This window comes from Solanum lycopersicum, chromosome 1, assembly GCF_036512215.1.
Source record: "Solanum lycopersicum chromosome 1, SLM_r2.1".
In the NCBI taxonomy this organism is placed as follows: Eukaryota; Viridiplantae; Streptophyta; class Magnoliopsida; order Solanales; family Solanaceae; genus Solanum; species Solanum lycopersicum.
Window position 1 is genome coordinate 18,152,540 of NC_090800.1, and position 14,684 is coordinate 18,167,223.

Here is a 14,684-nt window from a genome sequence, read left to right on the forward strand (position 1 = left end):
GAGAGAATATACAAGGGAGGAGATAGAAAGTATATGCAAAGTATCCTAAGTGATGTTCTGTCTAACAACAATACACAAAGCTTCTAACTAAGCTGAAAACGTTTGGCACCAACTTTCAAAGGGAAGGCTACATGTTGCAGATTTTCAAAAGCTAAAAAATAGGCAGATTTTTCTTCCATCCTTTACTGACACTTGGCAGACTTGCTGCACAGATTTTTTGTCTTCAAGCTCTTTGCTGGCCTGGTGAGCATTGCAAGTTCATCCCTTTCCTACAAGAGATCCCCATCGTTTGGGAGGGAGCTTGGCAAGGATTTTGACCCTTCGATCTTTGACGTGATGTTGCTGCCTTTATGGAAACGTTGGATTTTAATGTACTGCCTTGCGGGGCGGTACACGCTCCCCCGCCTGAATTGGCGATGACCCCGACGCCACACAACTGCAAGTACTGGTGGACTTTGTCACGAAACTGCCACAAATCATCGTATTTTTCCCAAGTTGCCTCCTCCGGTGCTGTCCCTTTCCAGTGAACTAGAAACTGGGAACTAGAGTTGTTCCAGCCCTTTCCCCGGATAAGCTGATGATCGATGATGGCTTCAATTTGCTTGTCCACTGTAGGCGGTGTAATGAAGATTCTGGCTCTCCCGGCCTACCCCCGCTCTTTATCTTCCCTGTCTTCGAAGTAAGGCTTTAATTGGCTAGCATGGAAGACGGGGTGAATCTTCAAGTGATGAGGCATGTCAACCCGATCCGAAATCTTGCCAGCCTTGGCAGTAATCTCGAATGGCCCCTCATATTTGAGAATCAAATTTTGATTCACACTTCGCAACGACTTGAATTGCCTTGGGTTGAGTTTCACCATAACTCGATCCCCAATTTGATAATCCATCGAACGTCGCTTGCAATCAGCAAATTTCTTCATCTTCCGGGATGCTTTGTCAAGATACGACCGTGCAAGGTCGACCTATTCCTCCCAGGCTTTCGCCATCTGATAAGCACCCGAACTTTTGAAACCAGCATCAATGGGCAAGGATTGGGGTGTATTTGGCTGCTGCCCCGTCGCTAACTCGAAAGGACTCCTTCCCGTCGCCTCACTTCACTGCAAGTTGTAGGAGAATTGGGCAGTGTCCAGCAGCTTGGCCCAATCTTTCTGGTTGGCAGTAACATAGTGCCGCAGGTAGCACTCCAACAGTGCGTTGATCCGCTCAGTTTGCTCGTCTATTTGAGGGTGAAAACTGGTCGAGAAGTGTAACTCCGACCCCAATAAGCTGAATAACTCCATCCAGAATGAGCCAGTAAACCAAGGATCCCGATCACTGATGATATGCTTGGGGATACCCCAGTATTTAACAATGTCACGCAAAAAGATCTGGGCAGTCTCTTTGGCCTTGCTGTTGGCCGTCGTGGCAGTGAAGGTAGCATATTTGGAGAAGCGATCCACCACAACCATTATCGTCCCAAACCCTTCCGAGTTCGGCAAGCAAGTGATGAAGTTCATTGTGATGCTATCCCAAGGCTTTTCGGCAATGGGCAGCGGTTCCAACAATCCACCTGGCACCTTTGTCTCAACCTTGTCTTGTTGACAAATGAGACAAGTTTGCACATATGCCTCGACGTCGTCCCGCATCCAAGGCCAATAGTAGGAAGCATCTATCAATGCTAAGGTTCTCTTCTGCCCCGGATGAATAGCCCAAGCAGAATCAAGGCCCTACTTAATCAACGTACGCCGAAGGTTAGCCCACTTCGGAACGTACACACGCCTGCTCGTTGTGTAGAACAGGCCACCTTCCTCCCAGAACTTTTTTGTCTTGCCTTGTTGGGCCAAGGAAAAGAGTTGTTTGGCTACTGGATCATGTTGTAAGCCCTTTTTAATCTCGTCAACCAGCAAGCTGCAACTCGAGCTCACAATAGCAGCCAAAGAAGCCTTGCGGCTAAGTCTGTCGGCAACCACATTCGCTTTCCCTGGCTTGTAATCCAAAGTGAAGTTGAATTCGTCTAAGAAGTCCTGCCAACGGGATTGCTTAGAGGAAAACTTCTTTTGGGATTGGAAGTACGTCGTCGCGACGTTGTCCGTCTTAATGACGAAGGGAGCACCCAATACATAGTGACGCCACGTTCGAAGGCAGTGAACTACGGCCGTCATCTCCTTCTCGTGAGCCGAATACCTCCGCTCCGCTTCATTCGATTTTCTGCTCTCAAAGGCTATTGGGTGGCCCTCTTGCATTAGGACGCCACTGATAGCAAAGTCCGACGCATCAGTGTGGACTTCGAATGCCTTAGAGAAATCCGGCAAGGCCAAAACAGGCTATATCGTCACAGCAGCCTTCCGCCTCTCGAAGGAAGCTTGAAAAGCCTCCAACCAATTCCAATCACGATCCTTCTTCGGCAAATCCGTGAGAGGAGCTACAATTGCTGAGTAGTTGAAAATTAAGCGACGATAGTAATTGGCAAGGCCAAGGAAGGACCTCAATTTTGGTACCTTCGTTGGAGCCTCCCAATTTTTGATAGCATCCACCTTGTTGCTTTCCATTCGTATCTCGACGTGGCTGATTGAATGCCCGAGGAATTGGACAGTCGGTTTGGCGAAGCTGCATTTCTCTCGCTTCACGTACAGTTTGTTGTCGCGCAAGACTTTGAACACTTTGCACAAGTGGTCCACATGATCTTCCATACTGTTGCTATAAACGATGATGTAGTCCAAGTAAATAACCACAAACTGATCCAAGTATGGGTGGAACAATTTGTTCATCAGGGTGTAGAACGTTGCCTGTGCATTCGTCAACCTAGAGGGCATAACCAGCCACTCGAATACACCATAGCGCGTTACACAAGCAGTCTTTGGTTCATCACCTTCGGCAATCTGTACTTGGTGATAACCCTTTCTCAAGTCCATATTCGTAAACACCTTGGTTTGTCCCAATCTGTCAAACAAATAAACAATTAAGGGAACGGGGTACTTGTTCTTTATCGTAACCTTGTTGAGGGCCCGGTAGTCAATGCATAAACGAAGTGTCTCGTCCTTCTTCTTTTGGAACAAAACAGGTGCACCAAACGGCGCCTTGGACGGCCTGATGTGTCCACAATCAAGCAACTCCTTGAGTTGTTTCCTCAACTCTTCCAGTTCTGGGGGCGCCATACGATAAGGCGTCATGGCAGGCCGTTTTGCCCTGGGAACCAATTCAATTTGGTGATCAACTTCCCTTCGGGGTGGCAACCGTTGGGGAAGCTCTTCTGGCATCACGTCCTTGTTGTTGCTAAGGACCCTCTCAATGCAATGCGGCAATGGAACTGCCTCGGGGAAGTCTTCGACGCCTCCAACAAGGGTAGCAAGAAAGGTTGGTTCGCCTCTCTTAACACCCTTAATAAGTTGCATTGCCGATAGATGCATCCCATTTTGTGGTACCCGAATAAGGGGTACCACGCACGAACCTCCGGTGTCGCTGATGTGCAACTGATTATGACGCGGGGAGATAAATGTGTTGACTTTATACCAAAAAACCAGCCCCAAGATTACATCAAACACATCCATGGGGGAAATGGTGAAGTCAGTCTGCCCTGTCCACTCTCTTAAATCAATGGGGACTTTAGGAGCAATGCCATGGACGGAAGTGGGAGTGGCATTGACTGTCTTCAGTTTGGTATTGCTTGCACCATAATTAAGGCCGAGCTCCTTGGCCTTCTGCTCCATCACGAAGTTATGTGTTGCCCCGGTGTCCACCATAATCCGCACGTTCTTGCCATTTAATTTGGCATAAACGAATAGGGATTCCCTCGGCTTGATACTAGCCGGTTTGGCAGCCAAAGCAGCAATAGAAATATGGTTTATCAACGCCATGTGATTGAACATGCCAACAACAACGTTCTTGCCCTTGTCTGACCCGCTACTTTGCCCTCGTTGCTCCCCGGCAGAACTTCCTATTGGCGTTGCAGCTTTCTCTTTTGCTGCTTTTCGGCAGCCACCATAGCGCTCAGTTTTCTCAAGGAAGGGCAGTAACGAGCAGCATGGGTCGTCTCCCCACAAATGTAGCAACCTTCCCGATGAGAAGCACCCTTCTTGCGGTCCTCATAATTTTTCCGGAAATTAGAAGGTGGATCACGAGTGTTGCTTCTCGTGTCGCTGCCTCTGTTTGGATTCGTCTGCTTCTGCCCCTGTTGTTGTTGTCAAACTTGGGAGGAATATTTTTGCTCCGGTTATCCCTCCCCTTTGCCGCTTCTGCTCGGAAATCGTTGAACGATTCCGCCACCACTATCGCCTCATCTACGTCGCTGACTTGACGTCGTTGAAGCGCTTGCTTGGCTCAATTTTGAAGGACATCTCGAAAATAAAATAGCAAGTCCTCACTAGTCAGGCTTGGAATTTGAAGTGTTAAGTTCGTGAATTCTTTAACATAGTCCCGAATGCAGGAGGTCTATTTCAACTCCCTCAACTTCCGACGAGCTTCGTGAACGACATTTTGAGGGTAGAACTGACGTTTGAGCTCAACTTTGAAGTGCTCCAAACTGTCAATGCAACAAACTCCCCTTTGCATGTCTGCCTTCTTCCGGCGCCACCACAGCATGGCTGTATCCGTCAAATACATGGGTGTTGTTCTGATATTGGCAGCTTCATTGTGCACGTCTACATGCTCAAAATAGGCATCCATCTGCCATAAGAAATTCTTCACGTCTTAAGCACTCCTTTCCCCATGATATTCCTTGGGTTTGGGAGCCTCAATACGGGTTTCACGGACAATAACGGGAGGAGAAACCCCCGTCTCGGCAGCCTCATCAACCTGCCGTCTTAACGCCTTCACCTCTCTTTGAAAGGAAGAGATGGCCTCGTTAAGCTTGAGTTCAAGGGTGGACAGACCATCCTTTTGAACATCCTCAAACTCAACAAGGTTGTTCTTCACCTCGTCTAGCCCTTCAATGGCTACGAATTCGAGGGAACTAAAGTTATTTTCAACAACAACAATCCTCCTGTTCAAGGCGACAACACCATCTCAACTCCGACGATTCTCTCATCGAGTTGGTTGTTATCCGCACCTTCCTCTTCTTCAACAGCAGCTCTACACCCAAGAGAAGGGTTACAAGAAGGTTTTATTATCTTGCTCTTGTCACGTTTCACGAAAGGTTCTTTCCGAACTTCTAGCTCCTTGTCTTGGACAGCCTCTTCATTACGTTGTGACTTCGACGTCATGCTTCAACCGTTGCTCTGATACTGCTTGTCACGAGGTCAAAATTTTCCACCTCGTGGGACTGTAATGAAGGCTTGCACGACTCTTCAAACTCAGTCCAACCAAACACCCAAGGAACAATAAGCAAGACAGTCCACAAACAGCCACAAACAACACAGAAAGCAAGAAAGAAAGACAAGTCTTTGGGAGGCCAAGAAGCCAATTTTCAATATTTTTTCCAAATCCTTACAAGAGAGAATATACAAGGAAGCAGATACAAAGTATATGCAAAGTATTCTAAGTGATGTTCTGTCTAACAACAATATACAAAGCTTCTAAGTAAGCTAAAAACGTTTGGCACAAACTCTCAAAGGGAAGGCTACATGTGGCAGATTTTCCAAGGCTGAAAAAATAGGCAGATTTGTCTTCTTTGCTTTACTTCCACTTGGCAGACTTGCTGCACAGATTTTTGTCTTCAAGCTCTTGGCTGACCTGGTGAGCATGGCAAGTTCATCCTTGCCTACAAGAAACCCCCATCAGTTGGGAGGTAGTTTGGCAAGGATTTTGACCCTCCGATCTTTGACGTGATGCTGCTGCCTTGTTGGAAACATTGGATTTTAATGTACCACCTTACGGGGCGGTACACAATGCCCGGCGCGCCGCGCCTGCTTGAGCCAGTTACACCTAGAGATCGCATTTTTCCCTATCTTTGTGTATGAGTTTCTATGTGATGTACCTATAGTTTCTAGTTAATTATAACACTCTAAAGTACATCTAGACATCATAAAATTATCCATAAACATGACATCATGATCCTTGAATCGATAATCTCATTCAAGGGAAGTTATAATCAAAGTCAAAGAAGTTAAGAGTCAAGTATAAAAGTTAAGAAGCAAGTCAAAGTGAGTTCTTAAAGTTTCCAACAGTCTTTTACAAACTTTTTTAAATTTGTTTTAAGACTCGAGTTACAAGTTAAGTAAGATTAAAGTTTGAGTTTATTCTCAAAATTTATAAGGGGACTAAGTAATCTCCAAGAGTTACAAGTGTTTTTATATTTAAAAAAGTAAAGACTCCTCGACTAGTTCAGAGAGAAGTAATAGCTTTATGAAATAAAGTAGGCAGGATAACTATGACTTCCAAGAGAGCTATTAAAGCTATGTTTTGAGCACTAATCTCAAACTACAGAATCAATATGTTTTTAAAAAATAAAATCCAATATATTTTTGGGAATAGTATTGGGCAGCAATGTAGGAATGCGAGTTTCAGATTAACTCAAGTCTCCTTGAAAACCATGTAACAATCATGGGTAGAAAACCTTCATACTTTTTAGATGAACCCTTTTTGCGGTTTACTAGTAGATCCATTAGTTAGTTCAGGTCATATACTCTAGCAAGGTTAGGATGGTAAGGTATTTCTTCAATATAGACACATGGGATACTAGATGAACCACATCTAACTCTTGGGGTAGCTCCGACTCATATGCTACATTCCTAACCCTCTTGGAGACACTGTAAGGATCAATATACCAGGGACTAAGTTACCTCTTCTCACCAAACCTCATAACCCCCTTCATGGGTGAAACTTTTAAATACACCCAATCATCTACCTAAAACTCTAACGACCTTCTCCGAATATCTGTGTAGGATTTTGACGACTTTGTGTCATCTAAATCTCTCTTGGATTACTTTCACCTTTTCTATAGCTTAGTGAACTATATTCGGTCTTATTAATCTTGATTTACCAACTTTGAACCACTCAATAGGAGATCTGCATCTTCTCCCATAAAGAGCCTTATATGGAGACATTTGGATGCTCGAATGGTAATTGTTGTTGTAAGCAAACTTAGTGAGAGGTATGTGATCATCCCAATTCCCTTTGAAGTCGATCACTTTAGCTCTCAACATATCATCTATGTTATGCATACTACACTATGCATGTCCATATGTTTGAGGATGAAACATAGTGCTTAAGTTCACCTTTGAACCCAAATATTTCTTGAAAGATTTTCAAGAATTTTGAAGTAAATTGTGCACCTCTAACTAAAATAATAGAGACTGAAACTCCATGAAGTCTCATCACCTATTGAAGGTACAACTTAGCATAATCCTCAGTCAAATAGTTAGACTTTACCAATAAGAAATAGTTGACTTTGTCATTCTATAGACAATAACCCAAATAGAATTATGCTGCCTACGAGATCTTGGAAGGCATGTGATGAAGTCGATATTAGTCATCTCCAACTTTCATTCCGAAAGTTCGATAGTTTGAGCCAAACCATGAGGCCTTTGGTGCTCTACTTTATCTTGTTAGGAATTTGGGCACTTTGCAACTAACTCAACAATATCTTTCTTCATGTCTTCCCACCAATATATCTCTCTCAGATCGCGGTACATCTTGGTGGAATCGGGATGAATGGAATATCTGGTACTATGAGCCTCCTTCAGGATCCTCTCTTGGAGTCCATCTACCCTAGGTACACACAATCTACCTTGGTACTTCAGTACTCCATCTCCCATTTGTTCAAAAGACAATACTCATTGCTTATGAATATTTGCCTTCAAGTCAGGCAAAATAAGGTATTGGTCTTGTTTCTCTTTCACCTCTGACAATAGTGATGATTCAGCTCCATTAGTCACCACTATCCCTTATTCTGTGGAATCCATAAATCTGACTCCAAGATGTGCAAGTCTGTGCACATATTTAGTTAAATCCCTCTTCTCTTCTTCAACATGGGTGGTAATCCCCATAGATATCTTGCTTAAGGAATCAACAACCACATTATCCTTATATGGGTGGTAAAGAGTACTCATATCATAATCCTTGAGTAATTCTAACCACCTCCTTTGTCTGAGATTTAAGTCCTTCTGAGTGAACACATATTGAAGGATTTCGTGATCCATGAATATGTCAACATGAACATATGTCTCTGGAAAATTGGGAGCATCTTATTCAAAATCACAAGGAGGTTTCCACGGTGATTCAAGAATTCACCGAGAACTGCACAGATGCATTCTGAGGGTTTTTCAAGTCGAGCGCCTCACAAAAATGCAGGAGGAAAGACATAGGGGAGGCGAGGATGGGGGGAAATACTCCTAAGTCTCCAAACGGTACCGATTGGTGTTCCAAATGTTCTTTTCCAAAATCCTTCAGATCCAATTTCACACCATCGAAGAATTGTCGCCATATTATCAAAGCAAACACTACTGCAGCTAATTCTAAGTCATGAGTTGGATGATTCTTCTCATAAACCTTTAGTTGTCTGGAGGAATAACCTATCACCTTGCCATTCTTCATTAACACAAAACCCAAACTAACTCTCGATGCATCACAGTACACCATATAACCTTGAGTACCCTTTGCTAAGGTCAAAATCGTAGCGGTAGTCAATCTCTTTTTCAGTTCCAAAAAACTTCTCTCACAAGCTTTAGACCATTGTAAATTGATTGTCTTCTGAGTTATCTTGGTCAAAGGAGACGAGATATATGAGAAACTTTCTATAAACCTCGTATAATAGACACCCAAACCCAAGAAACTCCTTATATCTATTGGACATGAATGTCTAGGCAAACTCTAAACTACTTCTACCTTTTGGGTATCAACTCTAACCCTATCAACTGAAATAATGGGGCCCAAGAATGTCCAAGATTTAAGACAAAACTCAAACTTGGAGAACTTGTCATATAGCTCCTTATCTTTCAAAGTCAACAGAACAATCCAGAGATGACTAGGATGATCTTCTTCATTCCTTGAACAAACAGTATGTCATCAATGAAGACAATGACAAACAGATCTAAATAAGTTTTGAAGACTCTGTTCATAAGATCCATGGATGATGCTGGTGCATTTGCCAAAAAAATGGCATAAGTAAAAACTTATAATGCCCTCACTTGGTTTTAAAAGTTTCTTTGGAATTTCATAGTACCTAACATTCAACAGATGGTAGCTTGAGATCAATTTTTGAGAAGCAACAAGCACCGTGAAGTTTGTCGAAAAGATCATCTATCCTTGGAAGAGGATATTTATTCTTGATGGTCACCTTATTCAATTGGCAATAGTCTTTACAAATCCTAAGGAACCATCCTTTTTCCTTACAAACAAGACCAAAGCGCCCCAAGGTGAGACACTTGGTCGAATGAAAATATTTTCTAACAAATCTTTCAGTTGTTCTATTAGATCGTTTAACTCTGTTGGTTCCATTCTATATGGAGAAATAGAGATAGGACGAGTATTTGGGATGATATCTATGCCGAAGTATATCTCCCTTTCAGGAGGAACTCCGGGTAGATCATCACGAAAGACTTTTGGAAACTCTTTCACTAAAGAAAGTGACTGAAGAAAAGGTACCTTAGCACTTGAGTCATTAACTCAAACTAAGTGATAGATACACCCCCTTTGAAACTAATTTTCTCTCCTTAAGGTACGAAATAAACGACCCTTAGGCACTGCTGAACTACTACTCCACTTTATGATTATCTCATTAGGAATCTGAAATTTAACAACTCGAGTTCTACAATCTATTGACATAAAACAGGCATGAAGCCATTCCATGCCTAGAATGACATCAAAATTTACCATTTCTAACTCTACTTGATCAGTCATGGTGCTCTTGTGATTGATAGAAATTGGACAATCATGATTGACTCTTTCCACTAGAATAGACTCTCCAACATGTGAGCAAACACATAAGGATTCACAAAGTTTTTTCAGGAAGTATATCTAACTGATTTGCAATATAAAGAGATACAAAAGATAAATTTGCTCCTGGTTCAAACAAAGCATAAACAACAAAAGTAAAGACTTTGAACATACCCATTACAACATCTGGAGATTTCTTTTGCTCTTGGTGGCTAGTGATTTCTTAGAGACGGTTTGACCTTCCGCCGACACCAAAAATGGCTCCTCTAGGTGCGGCCTTGTTTGGTAGAGCTTATGAAGATTGGGCTCTATTTCCCAGATTTTCATCTCCCTACTTATTCTTAGGACACTCTTTCACATAGTGCCCTTCTTGACCGAATTTCAAACAATCCAACTCGCCATCACGACACTTACAAGCGTGGTTTCTACCACACCTACTACATGTAGGAGCCCAACTAACTCGTTGTGCCACCCTACCTTGGGAATGGATTGGTCTAACCTTAAAGTTCTGTGAATTTTGTTTCTGGGCGCAGGTGCACTAGAATATAATGGTACATGTCCCTTTTGTTTCTAAAATTATGGTCGAATTGAACCACCCTTATGTTAACTAGACTCATTCTTAATCTTAGCTTTCTTGTTCCTGTAGTTTTCTCTGTCCCTCATATTCTCTTCTTCAACTTGTTGCACATAGACCATTAACCTCGAAATGTCCATGTCCCTAATAAATATTGCAGCCCTACCCTATTTGCTTGAAGTATGACCCAAGCCAGCAATAAATAATCTCATGCTACTTCTCGTATGCTTAACCATCTCCGAAGCATAGCAAGACAGTTAGGTAAACTTTAACTCATACTCATGCACACTCAAGGAGTCCTGTTCCAAGGTAAGGAACTCCCACACCTCTGCTTTCTTTGGTTCTCGGGGAATGAGACGTCCCAAGAAGGCTTCTTCAAAGCAAACCCAACTTGAATGTGGTGCATTATCATCTCTGTTCCCTTTCCACTGATTGAACCGAGTCCTCGGCATATTCTTCAGTTCATATGAAACTAGTTCAACCTTTTCACCATCAACCATATGCATCACTTCAAACACATTCTTCAAATTTTCCATAATGTTTTTCAGTTTCTCGGTAGTCCTCGAATCAGAAAAACGTGGGGGATTCATCTTCTAGAATTCCTGAATTCTTGTGGTGTCTGCCCATTCTTGTCGAGCTCTTGTTTGCTATCTAACTTTGTTGGTCAAAGCTTACTCAACATCTGGATAGCCTCATAGAATTCAGCTTTTGTGACTTCTCGTATAGGTTGCACATTCGGTGCAATATGTACCTTTGGTTCTTCAACATTCCTTCTAGCTGGTCGGACTTTGACTGCTCTTCGTGGAGGCATTATTAATCAGAAACAAACGTAAGCATGAATTAGAGGGAAATTTTAGGGATAAACTCTAGCGTACAAAATGAGTATGAAAGAAGTGAGAATTTCCTAAATTTAGTAGCCTCTAATCATAGATGTGGTGCGCTTCACACTCGGTGACTAAGACTCTACAGACACAACTTCATAGACTCCCTAGGACTCTTTAACTCTATACTCTAATAACAAGTGTTTCATGCCGGATCCTACACCATGGATGTGGATGGCACCCAACGATAATTGTTGTCCTTGAGCGAACACTTGTCTTAGCTTAATTGACTCAGCGAAAAACTTAACTCAAATATAAAGTTGGAAACATTCTCATGAAAAACACTTTAAATAATAGTCTCGGCCAAATGGAATTTAAGTTTCAAAAAAAAACAATACATGTATAAAATAAAGAGAGACCCAAACTGAATGTCAGACTATATATTTGTCTATGAAGCCTCTACTACTACAAAGATGAATGTTGGGACAAACCCCTAAACATTCTATAAGGAAATACAGAAAGTCATAAAGGCTCCTCGGAAGCAAAGAGGCTGACCACTAACTCAAGATGCTAAAACTGGATCAAGGAAGCATTGGATGTTGATTCTGGTTAGCTATGTATGCATCATGAAATGATGCAGGCCAACTGGCCAATGTACATTGAATGTATGATTATGCGAGTTGGAATGCGAAACAACAACTGCTAATCTTAAAAGGAGTAAGGATGAACTTACCTTGGCTCTGCTTAACTAAAGAAGTCATAACTCCATATAAAACATTAAAGACACATGTAATATATATATATATATATATATATATATATATATATATAAAGCTTGTAGAAACTGTGTAAAAACTTAGTTCATTAAAGGTAATGCAATAATAAACTCAACTTTACTTATATATGAAAGTAATTTAGTATCTGTGGGAGATTCTATAACCGAAAATCATTACCATGAGCCTAACTGATGTTAAAACGTGTTACCTCACGTTGCAAAAGGACTGCTCTATACCTTACCATCGGTATAGCACCTGAACTACTAACTGGATCCACTAGTCTATGCTAAAAACACTAAGGAATGATCTAAAAAGTATGACCCTTTATATTTTCATGTTGGATACATGGTTTATGGAGACTTGAGTTGATATGAACTTTCGTCCCCGTATTGATGCTCAATACTACTCCCAAAATACTTAGCTCGAATGTTTTTAAAACAACTTCTTCTCTAGTTTGAGTTAATTTCTCAAATTTAGCTTTAAAAACTCATTTGGGAATCATACTTCCCATTTTCTAAAACTAACCAAGTCTATGTGGAAGTCTAGCTTCCTCTCTTTCTAAAAATGTGATAACATTTGTAACTCTTAGGGACTTCTTAGTTCCCTTATAGCTTTTGAGTAATGAACTCACTATTTGCTCTTTGCTTTACGTAAAACTTAAACTCTAGGTAATACTTAGTTCCCTTATAACTTCTGATATTTAGAATAAACTTTGACTCTGTTATCAACTTGAAGCTTGAGCCTTAAAAAAGTAAAATTTTTTGTCTAAGACCCTTGAAAACTTTAAGAACTTACTTTCACTTGCTTCTCAACTTTTAGACTTGACTCTTAATTGACATTGATCTTAACTTTCCTTGAATTGTATAATTAATTGAAGGGTCATGATCTCATGTTTAATTATGTTTTCATGATATTTAGACGTACTTTAGAGTGTTGGAATCAACTAGGATTTATAGGTATATAACTTAGCAACTACAACGAAAAAGTGGGGGAGGGGGGAAATGGGATGTCCAGGTGAACTTGGTGCTCTGAGAGGTGCGCTGAAATAGAGCCTGATGGTTAGAGATTGTCATAACGGGCTCAGTCTTGCATGGCGCGCCAGGCCCTATCAGACAAAGGCTGCCCTGAGGGGCTCAGGCAGGCGCGGCGCCCCAAGCTTATAAGATGGGATTTCTAACTTTTCTTCTCTGATTTTCAATTATAAGCCTTATAAACTCCCATGGATCTCACCTTAAACACTTAGGATCACTAAAATCTTAGATACCAATAGTTTAGACTCATAAAATAGCCCAGAACACGAATCAAACAACCAAAAGTACACTACAATTCAGCAAACAAGAATTCAAAGTTTTTAAAGAAGAACTTCCATGTTCATCATTCCATCTACTATAATTGTGTTGAATTAAAAATAATATTGTGTGGGTTGAATAATCCAACACAGAAAGATCTTACATACCTTATAGGGATCACCCCCGACGAATTACACTCGCGATACCTTAGCGTTCTTGAAGAATTCTTGATCTTTCTCTTCTCTTCTCTTTTCTCCCAAGACCTAAGCGTATTAATCTTTTATTAAACGGAATTAAGGCTTAGTTTTACCCCTAATAAACCCTTAAAATGAATTAGTAACTAGTATGTGAAAAGACCACTTTGCCCTTACTAAAATTCGATTAGACTTTCCTCAGTCCAATAGCTCAACTTCTGAAAGGCATATCTACATCATATGATATTATAATTTGCGAACTTATTGACGTTGGAGATCTCATAAAGGTAGTTCAACCATAGAAAGAACTGACCCTAACTCATTTGGAGATCGAAGTTATGGACGTTTGAGAATGACCATAAACTCACTTTTGGACTTTGGAAATTTTTCTGATTTCTCATATTCTTTGCATAAAATAACTATTCTTAGTTTCTTTGTTAATCCTACCAATTTATATTTACGAGATCTTATAGGTAGTGTGGAGATTGGAGGTAGTAAGCCTCCGGCATGCGCAAAGTATGGAAGAATTCACTCCGGTATTTGTCGTGAAGGCTCCCCATGTTGTTTCAAGTGCGGTCAGACCGGGAATTTCATGAAAGAGTGTCCAAGGAGAAATCAAGGCGGTGGTAGTAGGTTAATAATGATCAATCTTCATTAGATGCTCCACCAGACAGGGTTGCACCTAGGGAAGATACTTCTGATGCTGGCGGAGGAGCAAACTGCTTGTATGCTCTCAATAATCGCCATGAACAGGAGAATTCACCAGATTTCGTCACTAGTATGATTCGAGCCTTTGGATTTACTGTTTATGCATTTTTAGACCTAGGAGTGAGTTTATATTTTGTAACTCCCTATGTTATTCCTAAGCAACTTAGTGAACCATTCAGTGTTACCACACTTGTTGGTGAATCCATTCTAGTAGAAAGAGTCTATCATGATTGTCCTATTTTTGTCAGTAACAAGAGTACCATGGATTATTAATAGAGTTAGACATGGTTGATTTTGATGTCATACTAGGTATGGACTGGTTACATGTTTGTTATGCATCAATAGATTGCAATTTTCAAGTTGTCAAGTTTTAGATTTCAAATGAGTCAATACTAGAGTGGAGTATTAGTTCAGCATTTCCTAAGGGTCGTTACATTTTGAACCTTAAGAAGAGGAACTTACTTTCAAAGGCTTGTATTTATCACTTATTCCGATTTAATGACTCAAGTGCGGAGGTACCTTCTTTTCAGTCAG

At 41.2% G+C, this 14,684-nt stretch overlaps 1 long non-coding RNA gene across 1 annotated transcript in view; it reads left to right on the forward strand.

The window, feature by feature from the left end:
* LOC101259569 (uncharacterized) overlaps window positions 1–14,453 on the forward strand; it is a 42,848-nt gene extending 28,395 nt beyond the window's left edge. The window contains exon 2 of the long non-coding RNA XR_011220683.1: window positions 13,916–14,453. This is a non-coding gene — a long non-coding RNA (uncharacterized lncRNA). The remainder of the gene's footprint in view (window positions 1–13,915) is intronic.
* Window positions 14,454–14,684: the final 231 nt, after the last annotated feature.